This window comes from Tachyglossus aculeatus, chromosome 26 (assembly GCF_015852505.1).
Source record: "Tachyglossus aculeatus isolate mTacAcu1 chromosome 26, mTacAcu1.pri, whole genome shotgun sequence".
NCBI lineage: Eukaryota > Metazoa > Chordata > Mammalia > Monotremata > Tachyglossidae > Tachyglossus > Tachyglossus aculeatus.
Window position 1 is genome coordinate 17,668,592 of NC_052091.1, and position 10,282 is coordinate 17,678,873.

Sequence of the window (10,282 nt, forward strand, 5' to 3'; positions counted from 1 at the left end):
ACGCTTACTGTGTGCAGACCACTGTACTAAGCGCTCGGAGAGTATGATACAACAATAAGCAGGCACATTCCCTGCCCACAGGCCTGCGAGTCAGAAGGACCTGGGTTCTGATCCTGAATCTGCCACTCAACAGTAAGTGTCAATCACTTTTCTAAGTGCTGGGGTAGATACAAGTGAATCAGGTTGGGCCCAGTCCCTGTCCCACAGGGACAGATGAGGGAACTGGGGCCCAGAGGAGTTAAGTGATTCGCCCAAGCTCACACAATAATAACTGTGGTCTTTGTTAAACACTTATTATACGCCAGGCACTGTTCTAAGTGCTGGGGTGGATACATGCAAATCAGGTCGGACACAGTCCCTGTCCCACATAATAATGATAATAATAATAATAATAACAGCAAACCCTGGGCTTAATCTGGCTTCGTTTCTGGTGTGGAGGGAAGGAGTAGGGGTGGGTTCCCAGCCTTTTCTTCCAGTTCAGAGTAGCCGCTTGTGGGGGCTGGAATGAGCACCCTTTGGCCTCCGCTTCTCTGTTGGCTCTTGCCTCTTAGGCCTCTTTCTCTTCCCTCACAACCCCATTAACGTCCAGGCACCTTGTTCTCTGTTGAGGGAAAGGAAGGGGGGGGGGGGGAGAGGGAGGGGGGGGGGAGGGAGAGGGAGAGAGAGAGAGAGAGAGAGAGAGAGAGAGAAGGAAGGAGGGAGAGAGGGAAGGAAGGAGGGAGAGAGGGAAGGAAGGAGGGAGAGAGGGAAGGAAGGAGGGAGAGAGGGAAGGAAGGAGGGAGAGAGGGAAGGAAGGAGGGAGAGAGGGAAGGAAGGAGGGAGAGAGGGAAGGAAGGAGGGAGAGAGAGAAGGAAGGAGGGAGAGAGGGAAGGAAGGAGAGAGAGAGAGAGAGAGAAGGAAGGAGGGAGAGAGAGAGAAGGAAGGAGGGAGAGAGAGAGAAGGAAGGAGGGGGAGAGAGAGAGAGAGAAGGAAGGAGGGGGAGAGAGAGAGAGAGAAGGAACGAGGGGGAGAGAGAGAGAGAGAAGGAAGGAGGGAGAGAGAGAGAGAGAGAAGGAAGGAGGGAGAGAGAGAGAGAGAGAGAGAAGGAAGGAGGGAGAGAGAAGGAAGGAGGGAGAGAGAGAGAGAGAGAAGGAAGGAGGGAGAGAGAGAGAAGGAGGGAGGGAGAGAGAGAGAAGGAGGGAGGGAGAGAGAGAGAAGGAGGGAGGGAGAGAGAGAGAAGGAGGGAGGGAGAGAGAGAGAAGGAGGGAGGGAGAGAGAGAAGGAGGGAGGGAGAGAGAGAGAAGGAGGGAGGGAGAGAGAGAGAAGGAGGGAGGGAGAGAGAGAGAAGGAGGGATCGAGAGAGAGAGAGAGAAGGAGGGAGGGAGAGAGAGAGAGAAGGAGGGAGGGAGGGAGAGAGAGAGAAGGAGGGAGGGAGAGAGAAGGAGGGAGGGAGAGAGAAGGAGGGAGGGAGAGAGAGAGAAGGAGGGAGAGAGAGAGAGAAGGAGGGAGAGAGAGAGAAGGAGGGAGAGAGAGAAGGAGGGAGAGAGAGAAGGAGGGAGAGAGAGAAGGAGGGAGGGAGAGAGAGAAGGAGGGAGGGAGAGAGAGAGAGAAGGAGGGAGGGAGAGAGAGAAGGAGGGAGGGAGAGAGAGAGAGAAGGAGGGAGGGAGAGAGAGAAGGAGGGAGAGAGAGAGAGAGAAGGAGAGAGAGAGAGAGAGAGAAGGAGGGAGAGAGAGAGAGAGAGAGAGAGAGAGAGAGAGAGAGAAGGAGGGAGAGAGAGAGAGAGAGAGAGAACACACACTGGGGCTAGCCTTTGGAGAAGCAGAGTGAGGAGGAGGCTGCCACTCTTGGTCCGGAAACTGAGGTCGGGGCTCTGTGCAGAAGCAGTCTGACTTGACTGTGGGACTGAGAAGCCCGAGGACCCTTAAATCTATAGATGGAGCCAACCTCCATCACTGCTTTATCCTCTTCTGAGAAATTGAGTGAAGGAATTTCTAATAGGAGGTGGATGTCAATGATAATGTCAATGCCATCATTATTATTATCAGCGCTTAAATATCAGCTCTTTCCACTGAGCCACGCTGCTTCTCTAATGAGCTGGTCAACAGGACCCACTGGCCATCCACCTCTAAAGAGCTCCAAACTGGGATTCCCTGAAAGCTCCAACCTGCTCATTGTGCCTCACTTGGGCCACATCCATTCTCAATCCATTCCAGAACATCTTCCCACCTGGCACTTATACCCCCACTCCCCACCCAGTGGATATCCCAGTCATCTCCCACATCTTTAAAAGCCTCCTGAAATTGTTTCGTATCCAACAAGCCGTCCCTGACTAGAACTCTCATCCTTACCCCCAACACACACTCTATTTTCCCCTCCAGCTCACCCACTAAGCAACTGAAGCATTCACCCCCCAGCAATTAAATACCTAACTTTTTACCCAGATCCTTACCTTGACTGTAGTGTATCATCTGGAAGTAGCGTGGCTCAGTGGAAAGAGCCCGGGCTTTGGAGTCAGAGGTCATGGGTTCAAATCCCCGCTCCGCCACTTGTCAGCTGTGTGACTTTGGGCAAGTCGCTTCACTGGGCCTCAGTACCTCATCTGTAAAACGGGGATTAAGACTGTGAGCCCCACGTGGGACAACCTGATCACCTTGTATCCCCCCAATGCTTTGCACATAGTAAGCACTTAAATACCATTATTATTATTATTATTATCTGGAACCTGCCCATTAAACTGATGCTGGACCTAAAAGATTGAATGTTAGGATGTGCAAGACTAGACAAGGTGTAAGGGAAGGCAATAATGAGAGCAGAGAAGAAAGGGCGGGTGTGCTGAGGGGAGTGAGGCAGGACTGCAGGAAACAATCTGTTGTATTGTATTCTCCCAAGCACTAAATACAGTGCTCATCTTATAGGAAGCACTCAAATGCCATTGACTGATTGCAGGAGGAAATCAATCAATCATATTTATTGAGCGCTTACTGTGTGCAGAGCACTGTACTGAGCGCTTGGGAAGTACAAGTTGGCAACATATAGAGACAGTCCCAATTTCCATAGCCACAGAGAGGCAGAATGAAGGGTCAGGAAGCCTTCTAAGATAGAGTGTTAAGCCCTTCACTCCACTACCCACCCCCAAGTCCGGTATGAATAAATTCAGGATAGGCCAAGGAAGATAGTCCCACAAAACAGCCCTACAGGGAGGCCCTTGGGAGAATTATCTGGCTTAGAAGAGCTCCCAGGCCAGACAGCAGGCTCCCCAATAATCAACACCTCCTTCCACAACCCCCTTCTTCTCCTAAATTCACTAGGCTAGGCACTTACACTGACTCAGAGCCATCCTTGAAGACAGGGAGGTCCTATAGGCTTATATAGGGCAAGCTTGGTGATTTGGAGGGGAGTGGGGGGTGCTCACTAATCCCTCTGATTGGAAGCAGCTGGGGTAGAAATCAGGTGTCCCTGAGGGAAGGCCCAGCTGCATCATTGGATGAGGGTATGGCTGTGAGAAGGATAGGATAGGATCTCCAGCATGAAAGGAAACAATACCAAACAGCAACCTGGCACCCACCCCCACTTCCTGTCTTGCCTCAGTTTCCCCCTCACGGCCCCCACATCCAGGCCGCTGACACTCAAGGAACGGCCAGGGAAGCCTGGCTCTTCAAATCAGACCACCACTCTCCCCACCTTCAGAGGTCTCTTAAAATCACATTTAAACAGCGTGGCTGAGTGGAAAGAGGACGGGCTTGGGAGTCAGAGGACGTGGATTCTCATCCTGGCTCCTCCACTTTGTCTGCTGTGTGACCTGGGGCAAGCCATTTCAGCGTGGTGTAATGGATAGAGTACGGGCTTGGGACTAGAGAAGTAGCGAGGCTCAGTGGAAAGAGCCTGGGCTTTGGAGTCAGAGGTCATGGGTTCGAATCCCGACTCTGCCACATGACTGCTGTGTGATCTTGGGCAAGTCACTTAACTTCTCTGGGCCTCAGTTACCTCATCTGTAAAATGGGAATGAAGACTGTGAGCCCCCCGTGAGACAACCTGATCACCCTGTATCCTCCCCAGCGCTTAGAACAGTGCTTTGCACATAGTAAGCGCTTAACAAATGCCAATTATTATTATTATCAGAGGATGTGGGTATTTTATTATTATTATTATTATTATTTATTACAATAAAAGCCAGGTCTTTCTGAGGCGCAGGGCCGGGTTGGAGCCACCAGGGGGCGCTGCTTCTCTGTCTGGGAGGCCGCGCCTCTCTATTGCCACCTGGTGGCTGTTTGCTACAACAGCGCCGGGTTCATTCATTCATTCAATGGTATTTATTGAGCGCTTACTGTGTGCACAATCAATCAATCAATCAATCGTATTTATTGAGCGCTTACTGTGTGCAGAGCACTGTACTAAGCGCTTAGGAAGTAAAAGTTGGCAACATATAAAGACAGTCCCTACCCAACAGTGGGCTCACAGTCTAGAAGGGGGAGACAGAGAACAAAACCAAACATACTAACAAAATAAAATAAATAGAATAGATATGCACAAGTAAAATAAATAAATAAATAAATGAATAGAGTAATAAATATGTACAAACATATATACGTATATACACAGTCCCTACCCAACAACGGGCTCACGGTCTAGAAGGGGGAGACAGACAACAAAAGTAAACATGTGGACAGGTGTCAAAGTCCTCAGAACAAATAGAATTAAGGCTATACGCACATCAATCAATCAGTCAATCAATCGTATTTATTGAGCGCTTACTGTGTGCAGAGCACTGTACTAAGCGCTTGGGAAGTACAAGTTGGCAACATATAGAGACGGTCCCTACCCACATCATTGACAAAATAAATAGAATAGTAGTAATAATAATAATGGCATTTATTAAGCGCTTACTATGTGCAAAGCACTGTTCTAAGCGCTGGGGAGTTTACAAGATGATCAGGTTGTCCCACGTGGGGCTCACAGTCCTAATCCCCATTTTACAGATGAGGTCACTGAGGCCCAGAGAAGTGACTTGCCCAAAGTCACCCAATTGACAAGTGGCGGAGCCGGGATTTGCACCCACGACCTCCGACTCCACAGCCCGGGCTCTTTCATTCATTCATTCATTCATTCATTCATTCATTCGTATTTATTGAGCGCTTACTGTGTGCAGAGTACTGTACTTTCCACTGAGCAGAACAAATAGAATTAAGGCTATATGCATATCATTAACAAAATAAATAGAATAGTAGTAATAATAATGATAATGGCATTTATTAAGCACTTACTAAGTGCAAAGCACTGTGCTAAGCGCTGGGGAGTTTACAAGGTGATCAGTTTGTCCCACGTGCGGCTCACAGTCCTAATCCCTAATCCTAATCCTGTATATATGTATATATGTTTGTACATATTTTTTACTCTATTTATTTATCTATTTTATTTGTACATATCTATTCTATTTATTTTATTTTGTTAGTATGTTTGGTTTTGTTCTCTGTCTCCCCCTTTTAGACTGTGAGCCCACTGTTGGGTAGGGACTGTCTCTATATGTTGCCAATTTGTATTTCCCAAGCGCTTAGTACAGTGCTGTGCACATAGTAAGCGCTCAATAAATACGATTGATGATGATGATGATCCCCATTTTACAGATGAGGTCACTGAGGCCCAGAGAAGTGACTCGCCCAAAGTCACCCAGCTGACAAGTGGCGGAGTGGGATTTGAACCCATGACCTCCGACTCCACAGCCCGGGCTCTTTCCACTGAGCAGAACAAATAGAATTAAGGCTATACTCACATCATTAACAAAATAAATAGAATAGCAGATAGACCTCCCTCCCTCTCCCGCCACATAGGCCAGATCACCACTCTCTCCCTCTCCAAATAATAATAATAGTGACATTTATTAAGCACTTACTAGGTGCAAAGCACTTTTCTAAGCGCTGGGGTGGTTACAAGGTGATCAGGTTGTCCCAAATCACCAAAGCGGCCTTCTCCAGTTAAGTCCTCTTTCCCTCCCACCGGCTCTATATGGACCGTCTCTATATGTTGCCAACTTGTACTGCCCTAGCGCTTAGTACAGTGCTCTGCACACAGTAAGCACTCAATAAATACGATTGATTGATTGATTGATTCTAAGAGCTGGGGTGGAAACCAGCAAATTAGGTTGGATCCTCTCCCTATCCCACGTGGGGCTCACAGTGTCTCCATCCCCATTTTGCAGGCGAGGGAAGTGAGGCACACGGAAGTTAAGTGACTCGCCCAAGGTCACACAGCAGACCTTGTGACTCCCAGGCCCGTGCCCTATCCCCATGCAGCAGACAAACGGCAGCAAACCTTGAGACTCCCAGGCCCGTGCCCTAACCCCATGCCGTACTGCTTATCTGTCGATGGTTATCGATTGATCTCTATGTACTGAGCGCTCGCTTGCTTTGTGGAGAGCCCCGTACAAGACGCTCGGGAGGGTACACTCCAACAGAGTTGGTCGACGGGACCCCTGACCACAAGGAGTTTAGAGGAGTTGGGTGTTAAAAACAGATTATTGGATTGGTTTCATCACACCCCACAGACAAACGTTTTAAGTCAATGCCTGCCAATGACAAAGTAAGAAATCATCTTTAGGAGGCGTGAAGATGGAGCCATCTAGTCTCGGCTTGCTACCGCTTCAGCAGAACCCTTTCATTTTGGCCTCATGATGGCTTCTGTTTAGTTACTCGGTTTTATGAAGAAACATTGGATTTGGCACCCGCGGTATTGGGGAACATCCAGCTCCTCAATTTTACTCGCTTTTGACCCGCTACACATCCGCCATACACCGCCTGGCCTGGAATGCCCTCCCTCTGCCCATATGCCAAGCTAGCTCTCTTCCTCTCTTCAAGGCCCTACTAGAGAGCTCACCTCATTCAGGAGGCCTTCCCAGACTGAGCCTCTTCCTTCCTCTCCCCCTCGTCCCCCTCTCAAAACCACCATCTTACCCCCTTCCCTTCCCCACAGCACCTGTATATATGTATATATGTTTGTACATATTTATTACTCTATTTTACTTGTACATATCTATTCTATTTATTTTATTTTGTTAGTATGTTTGGTTTTGTTCTCTGTCCCCCCCACTTTTAGACTGTGAGCCCACTGTTGGGTAGGGACCATCTCTATTATGTTGCCAACTTGAACTTCCCAAGCGCTTAGTACAGTGCTCTGCACACAGTAAATGCTCAATAAATACGATTGATTGATTGATTGACTAAGAGGCCCGTGCCCTATCCCTATGCAGCAGACAAATGGCAGCAAACCTTGTGACTCCCAGGCCCGTGCCCTAACCCTTTGCCATACTGCTTATCTGTGTATGGTTCTTGATTGATCTCTGCTATATACTGAGCCAAGCTAGCTCTCTTCCTCCCTTCAAGGCCCTACTGAGAGCTCACCTCCTCCAGGAGGCCTTCCCAGACTGAGCCCCTTCCTTCCTCTCCCCCTCGTCCTCCTCTCCATCCCCCCATCTTACCTCCTTCCCTTCCCCACAGCACCTGTATATATGTATATATGTTTGTACATATTATTTACTCTATTTTACTTGTACATATTTATTCTATTTATTTTATTTTGTTAGTATGTTTGGTTTTGTTCTCTGTCTCCCCCTTTTAGACTGTGAGCCCACTGTTGGGTAGGGACTGTTTCTGTATGTTGCCAACTTGTACTTTCCAAGCACTTAGTCCAGTGCTCTGCACACAGTAAGCGCTCAATAAATAGGATTGATTGATTGATTGATTCTAAGAGCTGGGGTGGAAACCAGCAAATTGGGTTGGCCCCTCTCCCTATCCCACGTGGGGCTCACAGTCTCCATCCCCATTTTGCGGGTGAAGGAACTGAGGCACCGAGGATTTAAGTGACTCGCCCAAGGTCACGCAGCAAACCTTCTGACTCCGAGACCTGTGCCCTATCCCCACGCAGCAGAAATGGCAGCAAACCTTGTGACTCCCAGACCCGTGCCCCAACCCTATGCAGTAGAGAAATGGCAGCAAACCTTGAGACTCCCAGGCCTGCGCCCTAACCCCATGCTATACTGCTTATCTGTCAATGGTTATCGATTGATCTCTATGCACTGAGCGCTCGCTTGCTTTGTGGAGAGCCCCGTGCAAGACGCTCGGGAGGGTGCACTCCAACAGAGTTGGTCAACGGGACCCCTGCCAACAAGGAGTTTAGAGGAGTTGGGCGTTAAAAACAGATTATTGGATTGGTTTCATCGCACCCCACAGACAAACGTTTTCAGTCAATGCCTGCCAATGACATAGTAAGAAATCATCTTTAGGAGGCGTGAAGATGGAGCCATCTAGTCTCGGCTTGCTACCGCTTCAGCAGAACCCATTCATTTTGGCCTCATGATGGCTTCTGCTTAGTTACTCGGTTTTATGAAGAAAAATTGGATCTGGCACCTGCGGTATTGGGGAACATCCAGCTCCTCAATTTTACTTGCTTTTGACCGCTACACATCCGCCATACACCCCCTGGCCAGGAATGCCCCCCCCTCCCCACATCCTCCAAGCTAGCTCTCTTCCTCCCTTCAAGGCCCTACTGAGAGCTCACCTCCTCCAGGAGGCCTTCCCAGACCGAGCCCCTTCCTTCCTCTCCCCCTCGTCCCCCTCTCCATCCCCCCATCTTACCTCCTTCCCTTCCCAACAGCACCTGTATATATGTATATATGTTTGTACATATTTATTACTCTATTTTACTTGTACATATCTATTCTATTTTATTTTGTTAGTATGTTTGGTTTTGTTCTCTGTCTCCCCCTTTTAGACTGTGAGCCCACTGTTGGGTAGGGACTGTCTCTAGATGTTGCCAACTTATACTTCCCAAGCGCTTAGTCCAGTGCTCTGCACATAGTAAGCGCTCAATAAATACGATTGATTGACTGATTGATTCTAAGAGCTGGGGTGGAAACCAGCAAATTGGGTTGGACACTCTCCCTATCCCACGTGGGGTCACAGTCTCCATCCCCATTTTGCAGGTGAGGGAACTAAGGCACAGAGGAGTTAAGTGACTCACCCAAGGTCACGCAGCAGAGAAATGGCAGCAAAGCTTGTGACTCCCAGGCCCGTGCCCTATCCCCATGCAGCAGACAAATGGCAGCAAACCTTGTGACTCCCAGGCCTGTGCCCTATCCCCATGCAATAGACAAATGGCAGCAAACCTTGTGACTCCCAGGCCCGTGCCCTAACCCCATGCCATACTGCTTATCTGTCGATGGTTATTGATTGATCTCTGCTATGTACTGAGCGCTCGCTTACTTTGTGGAGAGCCCCGTACAAAACACTCGGGAGGGTACACTCCAACAGAGTTGGTCGATGTGACCCCTGCCCACAAGGAGTTTAGAGGAGGAGTTGGGCGATAAAAATAGATTAGTGGATTGGTTTCATCACACCCCACAGACAAACGTTTTAAGTCAATGCCTGCCAATGACAAAGTAAGAAATCATCTTTAGGAGGCGTGAAGATGGAGCCACCTAGTCTTGGCTTGCTACCGCTTCAGCAGAACCCTTTCATTTTGGCCTCATGATGGCTTCTGTTTAGTTACTCGGTTTTATGAAGAAAAATTGGATCTCACACCTGCAGTATTGGGGAACATCCAGCTCCTCAATTTTACTCGCTTTTGACCCGCTACACATCCACCATACACCCCCTGGCCTGGAATGCCCCCCCTCCCCACATCCGCCAAGCTAGCTCTCTTCCTCCCTTCAAGGCCCTACTGAGAGCTCACCTCCTCCAGGAGGCCTTCCCAGACCGAGCCCCAGGAAGGGGCTCTCCTCTCCTTCCTCTCCCCCTCGCCCCTTTCCATCCCCACATCTTACCTCCTTCCCTTCCCCACAGCACCTGTATATATGTCTGTACATATTTATTACTCCATTTATTTCACTTGTACATATCTATTCTATTTATTTTATTTTGTTAGTATGTTTGGTTTTGTTCTGTCCCCCCCACTTTTAGACTGTGAGCCCACTGTTGGGTAGGGACCGTCTCTATAATCTTGCCAACTTGTACTTCCCAAGCGCTTAGTACAGTGCTCTGCACACTGTAAGCGCTCAATAAATACGATTGATTGATTGATTGATTGATTCTAAGAGCTGGGGTGGAAACCAGCAAATTGGGTTGGACCCCCTCCCCATCCCATGTGGGGCTCACAGTCTCCATCCCCATTTTGCTGGTGAGGAAACTGAGGCACAGAGGAGTTAAGTGACTCGCCCAAGGTCATGCAGCAGACAAATGGCAGCAAACCTTGTGACTCCCAGGCCCGTGCCCAAACCCTATGCAGCAGACAAATGGCAGCAAACCTTGTGACTCCC